The sequence below is a fragment of the Bos grunniens genome, chromosome 3 (assembly GCF_055505025.1).
Source record: "Bos grunniens cultivar Pamir isolate PY7600 chromosome 3, Bosgru_T2T1.0, whole genome shotgun sequence".
Lineage (NCBI taxonomy): Eukaryota > Metazoa > Chordata > Mammalia > Artiodactyla > Bovidae > Bos > Bos grunniens.
The window spans coordinates 98,688,249-98,709,930 of NC_141167.1; the positions used below are offsets into that span (position 1 = coordinate 98,688,249).

The 21,682-nt window shown below is 44.8% G+C and overlaps 1 long non-coding RNA gene and 5 other non-coding genes across 6 annotated transcripts; 3 read left to right on the forward strand and 3 right to left on the reverse strand.

The window, feature by feature from the left end:
• Positions 1 to 683: 683 nt before the first annotated feature.
• On the forward strand, positions 684 to 757 carry TRNAN-GUU (transfer RNA asparagine (anticodon GUU)). Its single transcript has one exon. It is a non-coding gene; the product is annotated as a tRNA-Asn (tRNA).
• A 2,108-nt stretch (positions 758 to 2,865) lies between these two features.
• On the reverse strand, positions 2,866 to 2,937 carry TRNAQ-CUG (transfer RNA glutamine (anticodon CUG)). The gene has a single exon. It is a non-coding gene; the product is annotated as a tRNA-Gln (tRNA).
• Positions 2,938 to 4,198: 1,261 nt separating this feature from the next.
• Positions 4,199 to 5,196, forward strand: LOC147376216 (uncharacterized). Its single transcript, XR_015160861.1, has 2 exons — positions 4,199 to 4,415; positions 4,875 to 5,196. It is a non-coding gene; the product is annotated as an uncharacterized LOC147376216 (long non-coding RNA).
• Positions 5,197 to 18,212: 13,016 nt separating this feature from the next.
• On the reverse strand, positions 18,213 to 18,286 carry TRNAN-GUU (transfer RNA asparagine (anticodon GUU)). The gene has a single exon. It is a non-coding gene; the product is annotated as a tRNA-Asn (tRNA).
• A 1,808-nt stretch (positions 18,287 to 20,094) lies between these two features.
• TRNAC-GCA (transfer RNA cysteine (anticodon GCA)) lies at positions 20,095 to 20,166 on the forward strand. Its single transcript has one exon. It is a non-coding gene; the product is annotated as a tRNA-Cys (tRNA).
• Positions 20,167 to 20,791: 625 nt separating this feature from the next.
• LOC147376219 (U1 spliceosomal RNA) lies at positions 20,792 to 20,958 on the reverse strand. The gene has a single exon (XR_015161757.1). It is a non-coding gene; the product is annotated as a U1 spliceosomal RNA (small nuclear RNA).
• Positions 20,959 to 21,682: the final 724 nt, after the last annotated feature.

Here is a 21,682-nt window from a genome sequence, read left to right on the forward strand (position 1 = left end):
CCATCTTGGACTTTCTAGAACTTTAATCTGTCCCTAAAATCACGTGCTAGAAAGAAGGTTTTGAAAACGACTGACCTGAAAAATCTAGGTTTCTCTAGTACTGAAAACTTGCAGGAGTCATAAGAATTCTCGGTCTACCGACCGCTCCCAGCCGCTGAGACGGAATGCATCCACCGCCCAGCATTTCTTGGGCGACTGCTGGGTGCCAGGCCCCGTTCCGGGCATGGTGAGCCAATTCCAGGTCGTGCCCCGTGGTTTATTCTCTGGAGGCGCCGAGAAGGGGCAGTGCAGTGGGGACACAGCCAGTTGCTGTTCTTGCCCCTTGCGACCTCCAGGGCCCTGGGGCAAGTGCCGTGAGTGCGACCGGTGAGGCCGATCACGAGTGGGAAGTGGAGGACTTGAGCCCGAGAGAAGCTCCAGTTGTATCGGGTAGCGGGCAGCTTTGGAGGCGGCCAGGAGGAGGCGAGGACTGCTGTGGGCTCCGCGTTGTTTCGTCCGAGCCCCAGCTCACTCGGGTTCCGGGTCCGCCGCCTGGCATGCTCGGCGCCCAGACTCAGTGTCTCTGGTGCCGGCGAGGTTGGGCCAAAATAGAGACGTTTGAATCTTTTTTTCGCGGCGGTTGGAAGGGACCGGGGAAATCCATTCTCATTGCAGGATGTTACAGGAGATTCTTGTAGCAGTTGGTCTCTGTGGCGCAATCGGTTAGCGCGTTCGGCTGTTAACCGAAAGGTTGGTGGTTCGAGCCCACCCAGGGACGAACTCGGCTTTGAATCTAGCGATGTCTCAGCCGTTAGTTTTATGCATCTGCTCTTTGACTTCGTCCCCCAGCACCTGCAATCCCCAGGCTGTGGATTTCCTCTTGTGCTCCTTCCTCCTGGTTTTTACCTGGTGCCGTTGATCTCTCTGCACCACCCTGAGGCCTGCCCTCACTAAGGCCATCTGCCTTGAACCTGCCAGGACAGTTGCCAGTGGATGAAGACACACGCACCAGGGGTTGGGGGGTGGGGGGAGGGGGAACACCTTACTCAAGCTATGACTTCGCAGATTAGGCGCTATGTCACCACCTGCAGGGGCACAGCAATGCTAGGTCTCACGATGCCTCCACCCTTTCTTGTGGAACTATCACTTTCTTCCTTCCTTCTCTTTCTTTTCTTGCCCCATCGCAGGTACCATAATCCAGTTTCAGAACACTACTGTCATCTTCCATTCCCTCCAGCCCCGCTGCAGACAATTCCCGCTCTTTCCTCTAGCCCCAAGGAATGTGTTTGTATGTATTGAATGTATTTGTATGTATTTATGAATTCACAAAGATTCACAAACACCCAATTCCAATTCGGAACTACAGGGTTTTTATTGAATATCTATCTTTTAAGTGAATCTCTTTCTCTAACACCAAGTATTTTTGTTTTTAAGGGTACTACTGGGAGTAATAGAAATAGGATATTCCAGAAAGTCCTTCACTTTTTTTCACATTGCATAGACAAAACAATACATAATAGCAAAAATACCGCTATCAACGGTATTCATTCGCTGAATACCGCTCAGTCCTGTCGGTCAGTCACTCAGTCGTATCTCTTTGCGACCCCATGGACTGCAGCTCCCCAGGCTTCCCTGTCCATCACCAACTCCCGGAGCTTGCTCAAACTCATGTCCACCGAGTCGGTGATGCCATCCAACCATCTCATCCTCTGTCGTCCTCAACAACGATACTGGGGAAAGCAATTTTGGGGTTTGTTGTCCTGAGGTATACATAAGTTGTTGCTTTATTTTAATTTTATAACTATAATTGGATGTAGCTTCCAACTTAAATCTAACTAAATAAGGTATATTCACTATAATCTAGCCTTGACTATAAAGGCCAGGATGAAGTTGGATAAGGGACCCTTGGTCTCCAGAGACGCTGGATCCGCGGCCCTGGCTCTTCTTTCTGCCTGAACTTGGGAGGAAAGGACTAGATTTCCTGGAGTCAGTTCAAATCTTAGCCTGGCAGCGGCTTTTCGTGTCCAGCGGAGACTTAGGGGAGAGAAATTCTGAAAAAAAAATCGAATAAATCGAAATAAATTGAAATCAGATCAGATCAGATCAGTCGCTCAGTCGTGTCCGACTCCTTGCGACCCCGTGAATCGCAGCACGCCAGGCCTCCCTGTCCAACACCAACTCCCGGAGTTCACTCAGACTCACGTCCATCGAGTCAGTGATGCCATCCAGCCATCTCATCCTCTGTCGTCCCCTTCTCCTCTTGCCCCCAATCCCTCCCAGCATCAGAGTCTTATAGGATCAATTAAAACGCGAAATAGAATTGGGCACATGGATTAAAATACAGTTCTTCTCACCGGAAAGCTGTCAACCTGGCTGATCAAAGACATAACAGCCCCCGCGACCATTTATTCACAGGGACAAGACGTGCGGTGAGAAGCCCCCTTAGTGGGCTCAGCTTCTGCCTTTCACCCCGGAGACCCAAGGTGACCCGATGGGGTGGAGGTGGCAATGGCTCGGTCGTTGCGCCTCTTGGCGGGGCCGGGCCTCCGATGGCCAGCGATGAGCAGAGCGTTTAGGTCCATCGGGAACGCCCCGGGCTCAACCCCCACCTGCCCGCCACCTCTCCGAGGATCACGGACCTACACAGCTCGAATAATAGGTTTCCGGGACCTCGGCTGCTGAGGGGGAGGCTGCAGAGCACGGGGGACACGTGGCCTCTTTCGCTGGACCCAGAAGTTCTGGTCCCGAGAGCAGGAGGGAGGGGGACGCTGGGGCGGGAGAGTAGGTCCACTCACTCAGCGCGCATCTGAGGCGCGAGTTCGCTTTCACTAGGAGACTGAGTTCGGGCTAAGCGCGTAAAAGACACTTAGCTCAGCCTAAAGAGAAAGGTCCCACCGAGATTCGAACTCGGATCGCTGGATTCAGAGTCCAGAGTGCTCACCATTACACCATGGAACCGCCAGCGGCCTTCTATTCCCGCCGCTGAGCCAGGCCTGGCGCAGCCGCGCCGGCCCAGGACCCGCCTCCCGCCCGGCGCTCTCATCACCCTGCCCCGAGCAGCTTCCTCCACAACGCCAGGGGGCGCCTGACTCGCCGGCCCGCAGCCGTCTCTTCAGGTTTGGACTTCGTGGAATGAGACGAAACCTATTCGAGGGGAACAACAGGGAAGGGCTTTTTGGGCCTCCTCTGCCGGCATTTCTAGAGTTTTCTATCCAGAAGTAAAATTCTCGCCAGAAAAAAAGTTCCTTTTCTTTTTGCAGTTGTCCTCTTCCCGCTGCCCTAGGAGCGCTAAACATCCCCAGAAGAGCCCTTCGGACTTCGTGGGATGTCCGCTTCCTGGGACCCCAGGTCCAAGGGTAGTAAAATCGGGGGGCACTGCCAGCTTCGTTCGGGGACAGAACGTCCTCTCTGTGTTGGGAACCCGATCGAAGCCAAAGCGACAGCGGCCCCGCACATCTCACCGCGAGCACCCACGCCGCTGGCGCCCAGTGGGGTGTGGTCGGATGTGAGCAGCTGACAGTGTTTCTTCTGGGCTGTTTCCTTCCTAACCTTCCTTCTCCTCAGCTTTCAGGGTTCACCCCATCCCCGCCCACCCGCGTCCCCAAGACGGCGGCACCCTCTCGGTTTTGAAAGGGGAGCTCAGCGCCCACGGGCTGCCCTCTAGACGTTTCCATTCTCCCGACGTTTATATGCTTCAGCGGCCAGTTTTGAACAGAGGCCACGCTTGAAAGCCTTTCACATCCTCCCATTCTGCAGAGGGGGATGCACGAGTAAGAGGGGCACGTAGCTGACTCCAGCCAGAGAGGCTGTGTCGTCGCCTGTCACCTGGGCGAGAAGCAGGCAGCCAGGGCCGTGCGCCCGGCTTTGGGACGTCGAGGGCTGCTCGCTGGTGTCAGCGCCCAGACGTCCGCTTGTTAAGACTCAGCGCTGTGTTTGTGTTTTCAGCACAGGAGGGAGGGCTTGGGGAGCTCGTTCTCACCCCATGTTAACAGCATAAGATTTTATAATCCTGCTCTGTGAGTACCGTACACGAGCATGACTGTTAATTGGGAAAACTGGTGGTTGAAGCCACCACGGAACGTTCTAGTCTTACTTCAACTCATTTTCCTGCTTCCAAGTCTCAAAACTGACCAAAGCCTCCCCTGCTGCCTGTATCCTCCAGGCAGCAACCTCAAGAGGTAGCTCTCAGTTCCCGTTCTCACTGTCCTTTGCTCTGTAGACACAGGCGGGCAGCTGCTGAAACTCAGTAGTTCCTGGATCTTCACTATTTGGCCCCAGGATGGTTTCTCCCCGCCCTCATCAGGTGCAACTGGTCTCTGCACTATCTGCAGCCCTGCAACTACCCTGACCTGCATGATTCCACACCGATTCCAGAGAACTACCAGGCTGCAGAGGCTGAAGGCACAGGCATGGGACTTACCACGGTCAGTCTCCAGGTTGGTGCACATCAACAGCTAGTATTAAGTATGCCCTTACAGGATGCCATCAACACTTTGATTTGAGGTGTTGCATCCTTACATTTTTAAAAAATTAATGACATTACTTTTCAGGACAGCTTTAGGTTTACAGGTAAATTGAGCACATAGTAGAGAGTTTTCACACATACTCTGTTGTTCCTAACCCAATTTCTTGCATTAGTGTCATGGCGGGGAGGGGAGGCGGGTGGATAGGGGGGCGGGGGGTGGTCAAAGATCTCATGATCAGGAAAGTGGTTTTCCAAAAAGTGAAGTTTTATCTATTGCGCTCCAGATGTGCCGAACGCTTTGATTTCCCCAAATTTGGGAAACTCCAACGCACAATTTGTGGTAATGGGGGACTGAGTTTGTACTCTCCCCTGACAGTTAATGGTTAATTGTGGTAGTTTAGTTTTGCTAAGTTGTGTCCGTCTCTTGCAGGCCCATGGACTATAGCCCATCAGCCTCCTCTGTCTGTGGGATTTCCCAGCCAAGAATACTGGAGTGCATTGCCTTTTCTTTCTCCAGGTGATTTTCCGGAACCAGGGATTGAACCTGGGTATCCTGGATTGCAGGCAGATTCTTTATCGACTAAGCCACCTGGGAAGCCCTAATGGTTAATAACAGACCATTTAAATATATATACAGTAGTCTGTGTGTACTTTTGAGGGCATTTCCTAGATTAATTTTCCTGGAAGACAAACGTTCCTGCTCCCCTTCTACGTTGCTTTGGGGAATAAAAATGCTGTATTCCTTTCCAGTGCCAGACTGTGAATTGACAGCCATCATAGTTCATGAGGATTAAGGCCCTAATCAGCCAACCAGAATACTTTATTTCAGAGCAGTTGCATTTCCCATTTTCCCCTGGAAAGGGAGTGGATCACGTTATTCCTTTACTGCAGAAACACCAGAGATTTTTAACTCAGGGAGACCTGTGTGACCTGTGCCTCTTCCATCCTGGGAAGGACAGATATTTCTAACATCTCACCTGACTTTCCCTACTTTCTTCTCTCTCTATAACTGGCATGGCCATACTCCCAACCAACAAATGGTGGTATCTAGTGCTGTGTCCCCTGCTTAGTAACTAAGTCACAGGACCATTTTAGACCACCAAGAGGAGGAATTTCTGGGATCTCTTTTGGAGCAACAGATGAGGTTCCTGAGAGAGGGTTTGGGAATCTCTATTCCTCCTTCAGAGCCTGGTTTGTAACCTAAGGATTTGAAATGTCTGGCTTCTCTCTCTGGCTCTCCAGGGAACATAAGTCAGCCTGGGGGCAGTGTTTCCTGAGAGACTCTCCACAAAAGCTTCAAAGCTGGAACTTTCCATCGGGCCACTTTGTAGTCATGTTCACCCTTTCCTTTGAAGGACCTTTTGGAGATTAGAAATAATCAAGGGTGACATGCTTTTAAAGAGGCATGTCCTATATAACTACTATGTATAAAATAACTGATAATTAATGAGAATTCATAACTAATGATAACTAAGAGAACCTACTATGTAGCACAGAGAACTCTACTCAGTGCTCTATGGTGACCTAAATAGGAAGGAAGTCCATGAAAGAGGAGATATATGTATAACTATTTGACTTTCCTATACAGCAGAAACCACATTAAAGCAACTATACACCAATAAAAATTAATTTTAAAAAATAAAGAGGCATGTTGACTCACAAAGGAATAGTTTTCACAACAAACCTCAGAGGAACATCCCCTCAGCCTTTGGGCAAGGGGCTGTGAGGACTGCATTCCCCAACATATAGTTAAGCAAACATTGTCCTTAGGACTGGTATGGTGCATTTAAAATTAAAAGTATTTTTTTAAGTATAGTTGATGTAAATTATTACATAATTTACACATGTATGGAGAAGGCAGTGGCACCCCACTCCAGTACTCTTGCCTGGAAAATCCCATGGACGGAGGAGCCTGGTAGGCTGCAGTCCATGGGGTCTCGAAGAGCGACCTCACTTTCACTTTTCACTTTCATGATTGGAGAAGGAAATGGCAACCCACTCCAGTGTTCTTGCCTGGAGAATCCCAGGGACGGGGGAGCCTGGTGGGCTGCCGTCTATGGGGTCGCACAGAGTCAGACACGACTGAAGTGACTTAGCATAGCATAGCATACACATGTACAATATAGTGATTCAGAATTTAAAGGGTATACTCCACTTATTATAAAATATTGAGTATAATTTCAGTGTTGTTTTATATATCCTTGTTGCTTATTTTATACATAGTAGTTTGTACCTCTTAATCTCTACCCCTATTTTGCCCCTCCCCCTTCCCTCTCCTCACTGGGAAGCACTAGTTTGTCCTCCATATCTGTGAGTCTGTTTCTTTTTAGTTTCATTCACTAGTTTGTTATATTTTTGTAGATTCCACATATAAGTGATGTCTGACTCACTTCACTTAGCATAATACTCTCCAAGTCCATCCATGTTGTTGGAAACATCAAAACTTCATTGTTTTTATGGCTGAGAACTATTCCATTTATTATATATACCTCATCTTCTTTATCCATTCCTCTGTTGATGGACATAGATTGCCTCCATATCTTGACAATTGTAAATAATGTTGCTATGAACATTGGGTTGCATGTATCTTTTAAAATTAGTGTTTCTATTTGGTTTTTTGACTTTTTTTCCAAATACATACCCAGCAGTGGGATTGTTGAGTTATATGGTAGTTCCCTGGAGAAGGCAATGGCACTCCACTCCAGTACTCTTGCCTGGAAAATCCCATGGACTGAGGAGCCATGGGGTCGCTAAGAGTCGGACACGACTGAGCGACTTCACTTTCACTTTTCACTTTCATGCATTGGAGAAGGAAATGGCAACCCACTCCAGTGTTCTTGCCTAAGAATCCCAAGGACGGGGGAGCCTGGTGGGCTGCTGTCTCAGGTCGCACAGAGTCGGACATGACTCAAGCGACGCAGCAGCAGCAGCAGCAGCAGCATGGTAGTTCCCACTAACGGTGACCATGGTTCCCTTTTCTCCACATCCTCACCAGCATTTGTAATTTGTGTTCTTTTTGATGATAACCATTCTGTAGCATGAGGTGATATCTCATTGTGGTTTTGATTAGCATTTCCCTGATGATAGATGATGTTGAGCTTCCTTTCCATTGGCCATCTGCATGTTCTCTTTGGGAAAATGTCTGTTCAGTTCTTTTGCCCATTTTTAAATTGGGTTGCTTGGGGGTTTTTGATGTTGAGTTGTATGAACTGCTTATATATTTGTATATTAACACCCTATTGGTCAAGTGTTAAGGGTTCACAGTTCCTTAAGGAACTAAGGGTCCTTAGTTCACAGTTTCACCATGTTTGTGACTGTGTTCTTTATTTTGTAAAAGTGTCTTTTCAGGATCTTGATAGATATTTTCCAACTGATTTTATAAAAGGGATGCCACACAAACACAAACTAACAGAAACTGGATTGACTCTCCCACCTGAAACAGCAAAACAAAAAAACAGCAACAAACTGAACAAAATAGATGAGACAAAGATTTTCAAGAGACTGGGCATCAGGCAGTAAAGGTCAGGGAGTGAGACCTGAGAAATGAAAAACAAGCAGATAAGCCCTGCAGTTGCTCCAGTTCACCACTTGGAGAGAGTTTCTAAGCGTGGCTGGGAAGAGGCAACTGAAAAGAAGCCCAGTGGGCCTCGTTGAGTTGAGGACACTGAGCTGAGTTATTGTTCCCCATCCTTATCTTCCCTTTCTATCTACAGACAGATATCCAGGCTGAACTGGGAACAGTCCTCCTTGAACTGCCTTCAGTAAGGAATGTGTATCCTCATTCTGTATCCCGCCATGGAAACTGCACAACGCTTTACCCACAGGGTTCCATAAATGCCTTCATGGAACTCAGCTAATTTAGGATTCATATTGTCTAGATGAGCAGAGATATTATATTTTATAGAACATGATGGGATAGAGGAGGGAATCAAGGAGCATTAGGCTATTCTGTTTCTAACAACACTAAAGACATATCAACCAAAGTGCCAGACCTCCATACATTCTTACTGAAAAACGTGAAGTTGCTTTACTCTTTTTTAACTTTACTTATTTGATCTAAAATTTAAGGATAAAATACCAAGTCCTACAATTCTAGGACTATGACTGATATTTACATTGTCTTTGAAACGGGGTGAGAATTTTAAGTCCAAAAGGCATTACCTTTTCAGAGAGAAGACAAATTGTTCCTGATTGTTATGACAATGATAAATCTATAAGACTTATTAAAGTTGCCTCTTAATTTCTCTTGCTGACCAAGACACAGACAGTAGAGACAGATGTCAGCATTTTCTCTGGAGACCTTGGCAAGACTGACTACTTTGAACCAACATGGATCCCAGGTGTTAGTTATCCTGAGGCTGAAACCTGGGTGAGAACCAGGGTTGTTGAGCCATGGTAGGTCACCAGTTGTTGGAAAAGAAAGAAGGGTGAACTGGACAAACACTGACATCATCCCTAGGCAGCCCTGACCACTTCCCCCAGTGAATCCACCACCATTACACTTCTCATGACTTCTTGGTTACTGGACTGAGAGCTCCAGGAAAGTTGAAATACTATTAATCATCTCTGTATTCATGACTCCAGGCACTTAATCAAGCGCTGAGGGGGTCTCAGTGGTGGTTGTTCACTAACTGAATAAAAGTGGTTGTATTTCTGTATATAGGTCTTTAGAATCTTTAGTCATTTCAGCTACGTACTTATCCAAATATCCTATCAGAGATGCTCTGTTTTCTCCCAGGATGCAGCAAATTTTCTTCCTTAAAGAGGTGCCTACCCTACATCATCTGCTCCCTTTTGACACTGAACTTTGATGACTCTGATGAAGACCCTGCTCTCCTCAGTGATTCCTCTCAGTGGTTCATTAGGAAGGTCATAAGTAGGCCATTAGGAAGAGATGTCCTTAGCTTACCCTCCTACCCTGTGGGCTGCCTCAACACCGTAATTGAGAAGAGCCCCACATTACGTGGAAATGCTCCACTTGTATTCTTCTTCCCACTACTTTGATATCTTCAGATAAACCTTATTGATAATCTGAACTCCAAGTTGTTAACAAAGCGTAAGGAAAAATAGGTTCTTATAAATATTTAAGAAATATTGTGTGTAAAACCTTTCAAAGTATGCATGCAGAATATTATTAGTATCTATGCTTCAGATGCGGAGAAGGCAATGGCACCCCACTCCAGTACTCTTACCTGGAAAATCCCATGGGCGGAGGAGCCTGGTGGGCTACAGTCCAAGGGGTTTCGAAGAGTCGGACGTGACTAACTTCACTTTCACTTTTCACTTTCATGCACTGGAGAAGGAAATGGCAACCCACTCCATGTTCTTGCCTGGAGAATCCCAGGGATGGGGGAGCCTGGTAGGCTGCCGTCTATGGGGTCACACAGAGTCGGACACGACTGAAGTGACTTAGCAGCAGCAGCAGCATGCTTCAGATGGAAGGGTCTCCTTATCCTGGCCCCTCCATACCTCAGGGAAGAACTGGTTAAGAAAAGAATGGGCATCTCCAGCCCTTTTCCAAATATTCTTTATCCATTTAAGCTCACACTTACCTGGGCATCCAGTGTGGGGGCAGTTCCAGGTGTAAGCAGCAGGGTTCAGGACAGAGCCTCAAGGTCTATGCCTCCTTCTCTTGCAATCGGTGCTTCCTAGTAGTGTAAGTGAATCCTGATCCATCTGTGGATCTCCTCGCTAGGTGCACAAGTTCACTGTGGAGGAAGTTACTCTCCCGGTCCTCCCTGCTCAGCTCAGGATTCTCCTTGAGGACTTGGATAATGCTGTGTACATTGTTCACTTTCCCTTGATTTTTCTCAACTCAACTTGTACTTCTTTTCATCTCTCCTGGCATCCAACTGCTCCACCATTTCCATACCCTTCTTTGTGTTATTCTCATTCTTCCAACCTGTTGCTTTCCTTTCTTCCATCTCCCCTCTCATTTATGTGTTTTCAGTGTTTGGGCTCAACTTAGGCTCCTACAGGAGACACACAGAGAAGATACAAGACCTGGTCTTGGCTGTAGTTCTCAGGTCATACTTAATATGCATCTCAGTCTCTCCTGCATTCAGAGAAATCTCAACAGGAAGGGACTTTGGAGAATTTGAATAACAACAATTCCTTACTGATGAGGAAACTGACTCCCAAAGAGCATAGGAAATTTTTAAAAATTCAGGAGCCACTTACTGACTGTGGAGCTACCACACATGTTTTCGACACAAGCTGCTCTGTTCAAAGCATGAAATACACTGTCCAGCTGAGTTTCAACTACAGCTGAATTTCAGAGGACATTACATCCAACACCAGTATTTCTACTATTAAAAATATCTAGAATACCTTTTCTGTGACAATTCTTTTATCAGAGTTCCAGAGTATGATTATTTACATACACTCAGTTTTCAATCCCTGCTGACAAAATGGGAGCAAGGAACATAGATGTATTAAATACATCACAGTCATCATTAAAAAATATATGTGATTCTCTGTAAGACTTCTGGCTCTTGTGCTAGAGGTCATCTTCCTGAGAGCAGGTGCTCTGTGTGCCTCGTTCACCCAGTGGCTCTTCAAGAGCCTGACAGATACAACATTCAGTAAATACTTGTCGAATAGATCAATACTAGTTACCAGGAATCACTAACTCTTGCCGATGTCCTCTACTCCCTACCTTGTTTCCATCAAATCCTACCCTAGGTCTGTGCTAACGCAATGAAAGCACAGCCCTAGGAACAGCCGTCAAAGATGCAAATACCCATTCCACTGTGTACCAAGTTGCTTTACATGGTGATCTCATTACCTTCTTTGAGCATATGGATCTTATGTATAATAGAGAAGAATGTATCATGTAAAACAGATACGGCAGCATTAAACTTGGATGAGTAAGTGTGATAGATACTATGCAGCAGATAGGGTTCCATTCCCTGGGCACTAGCTGCACAGCTAAAGAATGCCTACATCACGGTCATTGTGCTGCTTGTTAAAAACATCTGGAGAGAAGGCCCAAGAAACTGCATTTCATAAAAATTCCAAGAAGATTCTCATGCAAGGAAAAAGCCCTACCTTTAAACAAACACCCTAGAATGGAGACCCCCAAAGCCTAGCAGAAACAAGAACAAGTCAGTGTATTAGATCAAGTTTGTTGTCCATGGTGCTGTGCCAGGGGAAATGCCTCTTTTCCAGAAGAGTACCCACCTGAGGTGGGACACAAAGAGGACCTTGCTTTCCCAGTCTGGGCTTTTAGTGCCTCCATTGTCTTTTAAGTTTTCTCCTCTTCTCCAATCACTGGAGCATCTCAGCCCTTATGTGGGTCATATCTTTATGAAGACCTCTGCTATTCTATTCTCCTCTTGGAGAAAGATATGGCAGAGATCAGTTCAAGGGCTCCACAGTTCTAGACTTTATCCTAAGCTACTTTCTTTCAGGTGGGCTGAAAGAAATCAGGAGTTATAGAATTCAGGTCAATAAATATGATCCCAGAGGAGCATGAGACCATGAGGGCAGCACATCATCAGAAATGGTCAGAAGCACAACGTGGTTAATATCACCCTATTCAGGTGGGGAGGACATGCTGATCACTTTTGTGAGCAGAGAAGCCAGTCACATCTTTCCAAACTTCTGATCAGCAAAACTCTGATAATGAATATATTGGGCTTCACTGGTAGCTCAGATGGTAAGGGATCCATCTGCAATGCAGGAGACCAGGGTTTGATCCCTGGGTCGGGAAGTTCCCCAAGAGAAGGGAATCTCTATCCACTCCAGTATCCTTGCCTGGAGAATTTCATGGACAGAGGAGCCTGGTGGTTTAAAACTATTGTTTTTGTAACCTGTTAATAGGAAGTAATAGGGAACTAATTCAGATGCTTATTTCTACTCACCTGATTTTCTGACTTTTCAGAAAAAAGATACACTAATGTTGTATGCAAAAAAATAAAAGAGTCACAGTAAAAATTTGGGGCTCACCTTCATGTTACTGTTTTTAAGCTCTTATAACATGAAGGACACTATGAAGAGCATTCTCGTGTGGAGGTATGTCTCTGTTACCAAACAACCTCTAAAAGAATAAAGAGGGAACAATACTTAACTGCACATAATTTTATCCATGAATTTATCATATATCTGTTTCCTGTGGCAGATCTGTTTTTAAATCCTTGTTCTCCTGGGCTCTCCAGACAAGGTTTATGCAAAGTACCAGTTGAGGACTTCCCTGGTAGCTTAGTCAGTAAAGAATCTGCCTGCAATGTGGGAGACCCAGGTTTGATTCCTGGATAAGGAAGATCCTCTGGAGAAGGGAATGGCAACCCACTCCAGTATTATTGCCTGGAGGATCCCATGGACAGAGGAGCCTGGCAAGTTACAGTCCATGGAATTGCAAAGAGTCAGACATGACTGAGCCACTAATACACACAACATGAAGGACACTATGAAGGGCATTTCTGGTGTGGAGGAATGTGTCTTTAATATTACCAAACAACCTCTACCAGCATTGGTGAAGCAATTTGAGGAGACCAGTAGATCAGCTAGTGTTATTAAGTTCCTCAAACTAAGTCACTAAGTCCTTTGAATACAGCCTCTCCTTTTATTTTGACTGCAAATGAAGAAAAAATCTAATATTTAAAGTCCTAAGAATACACAGAAGAACTATACAAAAAAAAGATCTTAATGACCTAGATAACCACGATAGTGTGATCACTCACCTAGAGCCAGACATCCTGGAGTGCAAAGTCAAGTGGGCCTTGAGAAGCATCATTAAAAACAAAGCTAGTGGAAGTGATGGAATTCCAGCTGAGCTATTTCATATCTGAAAAGTTGATGTTGTGAAAGTGCTGCATTCAATATGCCAGCAAATTTGGAAAACTCAGCAGTGGCCACAGGACTGGAAAAGGTCAGTTTTCATTCCAATCCCTAAGAAAGGCAATGCCAAAGAATGCTCAAACTACCGCACAATTGCACTCATCTCACACGCTAGTAAAGTAATGCTCAAAACTCTCCAAGCCAGGCTTCAGCAGTACGCGAACCGAGAACTTCCATTTGTTCAAGCTGGATTTAGAAAAGGCAGAGGAACCAGATATCAATTAGCCAACATCTGTTGGATCATAGAAAAAGCCAGAGATTCCAGAAAATTATCTACTTCTGCTTCATGGACTATGCTAAAGCCTTTGTGTGGATCACAACAAACTGTGGAAAATTCTGAAAGAGATGGGAATACCAGACCACCTGACCTGCCTCTTGAGAAATCTGTATGCAGGTCAAGAAGCAACAGTTAGAACTGGAAATGGAACAAAGGACTGGTTCCAAATTGGGAAAGGAGTATGTCAAGGCTGTATATTGTCACCCTGCTTATTTAACTTACATGCAGAGTACATCATGCTAAATGATGGGCTGGATGAAGCACAAGCTGGAATCAAGATTGCTAGGAAAAATATCAATAACCTCAGATATGCAGATGACACCACGTGGCCTTATGGCAGAAAGTGAAGAGGAACTAAAAAACCTCTTGATGAAAGTGAAAGAGGAGAGTGAAAAAGCTGACTTAAAACTCAACATTAAAAAAAACAAAGATCATGGCATCCAGTCCCATCACTTGATGGCAAATAGATGGGGAAACAATGGAAACAGTGACAGACTTTATTTTCTTGGGCTCCAAAATCACTGCAGATGGTGACTGCAGCCATGAAATTAAAAGACACTTGCTCCTTGAAGAAAAGCTATAACAAACCCAGACAGCATATTAAAAAGCAGAGATATTACTTTGCCAACAAAGGTCTGTCTAGTCAAAGCTATGGCTTTTCCAGTAGTCATGTATGGATGTGAGTGTTGGACCATAAAGAAAGCTGAGTGCCGAAGAATTGATGCTTTTGAACTGTGGTGTTAGACAAGACTCTTGAGAGTCCCATGAACTGCAAGGAGATCAAACCAGTCAATCCTAAAGGAAATCAGTCCTGAATATTCATTGGAAGGACTGATGCTGAAGCTGAAGCTCCAATACTTCGGCCACCTGATGTGAAGAACTGACTCATAGGAAAAGACCCTGATGCTGGGAAAGATTGAAGGCAGGAGGAGAAGGGGATGACAGAGAATTAGATGGTTGGGTAGCATTGCTGACTCAATGGACATGAGTTTGAGCAAACTCTGGGAGTTGCTGATGGACAGGGAAGAATGGCGTGCTGCACTCTATAGGGTTCCAAAGAGTCGGACATGACTGAGTGACTGAACTGAACTGAATGAACATTTAAACTTAAGTATCAGTTTTCGAATTTTTATTTTGTTCAAGCTCAATCATGGAGACTCACTCTTCAGGATGAGTGAGTTCCCAGTTGGCAGCAGCCTGGCTGTCTTGCCAAGGGAAGTCAAATTAACCCAACATCAAATCTTTTCCATGAATCAATCCCTCACTCTCAAAATCCTGAACAATGTATGAACCCAGCAGGAAACAGCATCCATCAAGCAACTGTGATATGTTTGCACTACAAAATCCCAAACATCCTCGTCATAACAAAATGATGTTACTTCTTTAGTTCAATCATAGAGTTGCTGGAGCTAACAGTCCTCAATATGGAACACACCCTGCTTCCTCCCATCCTCCCCCTATCACCCAGCCAAAGCCCAAATCTTATAATAGAGCCTTGTTACCACTGTCTTACTTAGACCATGAAGTGTGTTCTTCTGGCTTCAAGGAATTAAAAAAAAAAACACACCTAAGCTGTTCAATGAGAGATGTGTCCCTGGTATTTGGCTTCAGGGAATTGACGCCAGCTTTCCAGGAATGAGCAGCTGCAGAGACTCAGCCTCAGGCAGAAAGGTTATATTGTCAGTGAGCTTGGAACTCCAGAACTTGTTTTTACCCTTCTAAAAAATAATTCTTTCCACCAAACCCTTTAGTAATTAATGTGAGCCTTTAGGAGTGTAAGCAAGATTTTTCCATATCTGATTGAAAGAGAGAGGTTGAGGATCAGAGAAGTAGTTAACAGAGACTGTGCATCACAAACATAACATGAAAATACCTGAGATCTGTCAAAAAACAAAAACTCACAAGGATAGTATCATTTTGGGGCTCGGACCACCAACGATTCAAGTAACAGGTGAATAAGCTTATGGATTACTCTGGGAAAGACAGTCTTCTTCTAACCTACATCCTACCCTATCAGTTTGTAAGTTCAAACCATAGGAAATTCCCCTGATATGTGTGCCACTATAACTCTGCTGGGATTGGCTAGGCTGGTGGTTTCACAAGGTTGAAAATGGCCACAATGACCAAGTGCTCCACTAAGCATTCATGACTAAGTGAAGGAAGGAATGTGCAGGTTGCTTTTCAACATTGGGGCTCCACCTCCCTCACAACCCCCCATACAAACTGAGGGATGACACTGCTATGTGAGGAAACTCGAGAATACATCAGAAAAGCAATTGTCATCCAACTTCTTCCTAAACTTCAAAAATTGAAACCTAATAAAAGTTAGGTTTATGTGACTTAAAGTCACATTGCAATAATTTATCTGAAGTGCTGTGAAAAAATAGCCTTAATCCCATATACCATACAGTAAGCAACTAAGCACCAAGCTTATTAAAAACTTCTGGAGTCCTAGGGAGAACTTGCTCAGTGGGGAAAAGCTAGTTTTCAGAGTGATGTTTTAGCTTCTAGTTTCTTGTATCATGGAAACCATTCTCTTACTAGGACTCAAAGTAGTATATAGTCCCAGGTGGCACTGGTGGTAAAGAAACCACCTGCCAATGCAGGAGACGTGGGTTCAATCCCTGGGTCAGGAAGATCCCCTGGAGAAGGATATGGCAACCCATTCCAGTATTCTTGACTGGAGAATCCTATGGACAGAGAAGCCTGGTGGGCTACAGTCCATAGCATCACAAAGAGTTGGACGTGACTGAAGCGACTTATCATGCACACAAAGTAGTATATAGTCTGTATAAAAATGTTACCACAATAGAATAATCAGCAATTCTTGAGGAAAAAAAAATTTGATATGGCTTATTGGGAACATAGAGTGCTCTTCAGCTCCATTGTTTCACAGAAAAACAGGGTCTCTTCCTGCACTGAAACCAACTGGACATACATCTCTGCCTCTAAGATCATGTAATAATACAGAGACCTTCAGTTTATAGGAAACACTGACTAAAGGTGATGACAGTGACCACAAGGTATCAGGGAAATATGGCTTTGGGCTTTTGGAGTTGATAATGATACCTGCAACAGTGACTTTAGAAGACACATTAGCATATATGTGGTTATAAAGGCTATTGAATATTTAATCGATGTTCTGCCAATCAATTTGTACACTGATTAGCCTGGTTTGACTTTGACCAACAGTGACTTTTGAAAAAGTTAAAACTGATATTTAAGTTTTAAACATCTGTGAATGGCATAAGAGCACATCCACTTGAAATGGAGATAAACATTTTTAAAAGTTAATCTTCCCCCTTACCCCACACCATCTTCCTCCTCCCCTTCTTAATGATACTGGTATGTGAGATCCAACAAAGATATTTAAGAAATTTGATTTTTGGTGTCTGTGTGCCCTGACATTTTGTGGGAGAAAGAAATACGTATCACATTCCTTCATTAAAAATGTCATAATAACAGTTACACTTCATTGATACTGGGCCAGGCAATTCAGGCAATATTATGATTAAGTGAACAGTGCAAAGAAATAGAGTAAAACGATAGAATCAGAAAGACTAGAGATCTCTTCAAGAAAATTAGAGCTACCAAGAGAATATTTCATGCAAAGATGGGCACAATAAAGTAGAGAGACAGCCTGAACCTAACAGAAGCAGAAGAGATTAAGAAAAGGTGGCAAGAATTCACAGAAGAACTATATGAAAAATGTCTTAATGACCCAGATAACGACAGTAGTGTGCTCACTCACCCACAGCCAGACATCCTGGAGTGTGAAGTCAAGTTGGCCTTAGGAAGTATTACTACAAACAAGCTTACTATAAACTCAGCAATTTCACTTCTATAAATCTATTCAAGAGAAATGAAAAAAAAAATGAAATAGGTGCAGATGAGATTATACAAATATTTGTAGCAGCATTTATAATAGCAAAAAAAAAAAAAAAAAACAGTGGAAACAGTTCAAATGCCCATCAGCTGGTACATGAAATGTGGTATATTTACACAATGAAATTCTCAGTAATAAGAAGCAAACTTAAGCCAGAGCCTGGATAAACCTCAAAAACATTGCACTAAGTGAAAGAAACCTGTCAGAAAGCACTATATATTGATTTATTTGATTTATCTGAAGTATCGAAAAGACATTCATGGAGGCTGAAGGCAGATTAACATTAATTGGGGCTAGAGGAAAGAAAGGGGATTATCTACAGCTGAACTGAAGGGAAATGAAGATGAAAGGAGTGCTCTGAAACTGGATGATGGTACTTGTGGTGGGGAAGAAAAGAAAACAAAAAAAGAAAGAGAAAAAAGAAAGTGACAGTCCCAAATGAAAGGGTGGAGGTGTCGGTGAGATCCCATGGCAGTGGGGTGCCAGCCCAGGTGGTGACATAGAGCCTAATTTGCGATGTCCCATCTTGAGTAAGGGATTCCGCCCAATTCCCACCTGTGTGCGTGTGCCTTCATCCTTTGGCAGCTGCCCTGGAATGTACAAGGCAGATGAACTCGTGTGGGCAGGCGTCCAGAGAGACCAGGAACACCAGATAAAAACCGGAAGGGAGGAAAGAACATGCTGAGGTGAAGTAGGTGGAGATTTCAGGCGCTGCAGATGCATAAAAACAATAGTTAATAACATCGCTGGAGTCCAAGCCAATCCGTCCCTGGGTGGGCTCGAACCACCAACCTTTCAGTTAACAGCTGAACGCGCTAACCGATTGCACCACAGAGACCAGCTGCTGCAAGGTTTTATTGTAATGTCCTGGAATCCGAATGGATTTCCCCGTCCCTTCCAACTGCTGTGGAAAAGTGATTCAAATGTCTCTATCTTGGTCCAGCCTCGCTGGCACCAGAGACATTGAGTCTTGTTGTCGGGCACGCCAGGCTGTGGACACCGAGCCCTAGTGAGCTTGGGGTCCGACGAAACAACGCGGAGCCCACGACCCTTCAAGCCTTCTCCTGACCTTCTACACAAGACAACTCCAGCTTCTCTTGGGCTCACGTTCTCCACTTTCCACACTCTTTGCGCTCCTATACATAGAAAAATTTCCAATAACTACCAGAGTCAACAACAGAATGCTGTATAATGGCAGGGTACAGTCAATTCGAGTCCAACTCTTTTCGACCCCATGGACTGTAGCATGCAAGGCTTCCCTGTCCATCACCAACTCCCGGAGATTGCACAAACTCAGATCCATAGAGTCGGTGATGTCATCCAGCCATCTCATCCTCTATCGTCCCCTTCTTCCGCCTTCAATCTTTCCCAGCATCAGGTTCTTTTCAAATGAGTCAGTTCTTCGCATCAGGTGGCCACAGTATTGGAGCATCAGCTTCAGCATCAGTCCTTCTGATGAATATTCAGGACTGATTTCCTTTAGGATTGACTGGTTTGATCTTTTTGCAGCCCAAGGGACTCTCAAGAGTCTTCTCCAACACCACAGTTCAAAAGCATCAATTCTTCGGCACTCAGCTTTCTTTATGGTCACATCCATACATGACTACTGGAAAAGCCATAGCTTTGACTAGACAGACCTTTGTTGGCAAAGTAGTATCTCTGCTTTTTAATATGCTCTCTAGATTGGTCTGTTGCACAATTGCACTTATCTCACATGATAGCAAAGTAAGGCTCAAAATTCTCCAAGCCAGGCTTCAACAGAATGTGAACCGTGAAATTCCAGATGTTCAAGCTGGATTTAGAAAAGTGGAGAAACCAGAGATCAAATTGCCAACATCCATTGGATCATCAAAAAAGCAAGAGAGTTCCAGAAAAACATCTACTTCTGCTTTATTGACTATACCAAAGTCTTTGACTGTGTGGATCACAACAAACTGTGGAAAATTCTTCAGGAGATGGGAATACCAGACAACCTGACCTCCCTCCTGAGAAATCTATAGGCAGGTCAGTAAGCAACAGTTAGAACTGTGCCTGAAACAACAGACTTGTTCCAAATTGTGAAAGGAGTACATCAAGGCTGATTGTCACCCTGCTTATTTAACTTATATGCAGAGTACATCATGCTAAATGACAGGCTGGATGAAGCACAAGCTGGAATCAAGATTGCTGGGAGAAATATCAATAACTTCAGATAGGCAGATGACACCACCCTTAGGGCAGATAGCAAAGAGGAACTAAAGAGCCTCTTGATGAAAGTGAAAAATTTGGCCTAAAACTCAACATTCAGAAAACTAAGCTCATGGCACTTGGTCCCATCACTTCATGGCAAATAGATGGAGAAACAATGGAAACTGTGACAGACTTTATTTTTAGGTCTCCAAAATCACTTCAGATGGTGTCTGCAGCCATGAAATTCAAAGATGCATGATCCTTGGAAGAAAAACTATAACAAATCTAGACAGCATATAAAAGGCAGAGACATTACTTTGCCAACAAAGGTCCATCTAGTCAAAAGCCCCTCTATGGTTTTTCCAGTAGTCAGGTATGGATGTGACATTTGAACTATAAAGAGAGCTGAGCACCAAAGAATTGATGCTTTTGAACTCTGGTGCTGGAGAAGACTTTTGAGAGTTCACTGGACTGTACGGGGGTACAGCTCAGTGGTAGAGCATTTGACTGCAGATCAAGAGGTCCCTGGTTCAAATCCGGGTGCCCCCTCTAAGGCCTAGATTTTGGATCTTCCCTGGTGGCTCAGACAGTAAAGCCTCTGCCTACCACGTGGGAGAACTGAGCAACTTCACTGGGACTTCAAGGAGATCAAACCAGTCCATCCTAAAGAAAATCAGTCCTGAATATTCATTGGAAGGACCGATGTTGAAGCTGATGCTCCAATGCTTTGGCCACCTGATGCAGAGAACTGACTCAATGGAAAGACCCTGACGCTGGGAAAGATTGAAGGCAGGAGGAGAAAGGGATGACAGAGCATGAGATGGTTGGATGGCATCACCAACTTGATGGGCATGAGTTTGAGCAAGCTCCAGAAATTGGTGATGGACAGGAAAGCCATCCTGCAGACGGTGCTGCAGTCCACCGGGTCGCAAAGATTCAGACACAACTGAGCGACTTAACTGAACTGATAGAAGGTATGTAAAAGGATAAATTGAGCAGGATAAGGCCTAATTCAAAGAATCCGGTACAACTGAGCGACTGATCTGAACTGACAGAGGCCTGGCACTGTCAAAGAATGCCAAAAATAGAAAAAGAACCAGTTAATAATTGGGAAAATAGAGAGGCCAAGTAAGTTTTTACCATCATGTCACAAACTGCATTTTTATCACTAGTTACGGAAGCAGAACGCACATGCTGCCCCCTACTACCACAAGTTACTACAGTGTGGTTTCCCACATTTGAGGAAATCATAGAGGTCAACAATCCCAAAGTGCAAAGGATATGCCTTGCTCTGGGAGACCCACTTTCAAGATTATAGTATCCCCTCTGCCAGATAAGTATGAGTTGATCTTTCGCCTGCCTCCCCACCCCCGCCCCCACACAGCCTTAGACACGTTCACTGTGTACACATGCTCATTTTGCCATTTCCCCACATCCCTTCCGCTACCCTCCTCACCACCTCTTTTCCATGCCTCTGAGGCCCTCCAAACAATTCTTCTAAAAAATCCAACAAAATCACAGAAAAACTTCCATAACTGGGAAGTGGCTCGCCTGGCACTGTACCACTTCGCTGCAAGATTTACATAATCCAAACCCATTCACGACCTCTAAGGCCACGCCTCCCCTCCAACCCACGCCCGGCCCTCATCTCCCCTCCCACCACTGCCAATATGACCAATGGAGGGTCGGCTAATGAAGGGGAAGTGACATCATTATTTCCGCCGCCTTGTGGACCCTACCAATCCCATGCTAAGAAACATCTTGTCACTTAGGTGAGATACCGCGAATTTTGCCAGTCTCTTCAAATTCTAACTTTTTGTCCTGGTTCACACGCGGAGAACAGGAATTCTGAGATTGTGTGTTATGGTGATGCAAAAAGACTTTAAGTAATAAAGAAGCTGTAAAACAGTGTATCCACGTATATATATACAAGTATTCAAAAAAAAAAAAAAACTTCCCTCGTAGCTCAGTCGGTAAAAAAATCTGCCTTCAGTGCTTCAATGCAGGAGACCTGGGTTCCATTCCTGGGTCAGGAAGATCCCCTGGAGAAGGAAATAGCAACCCA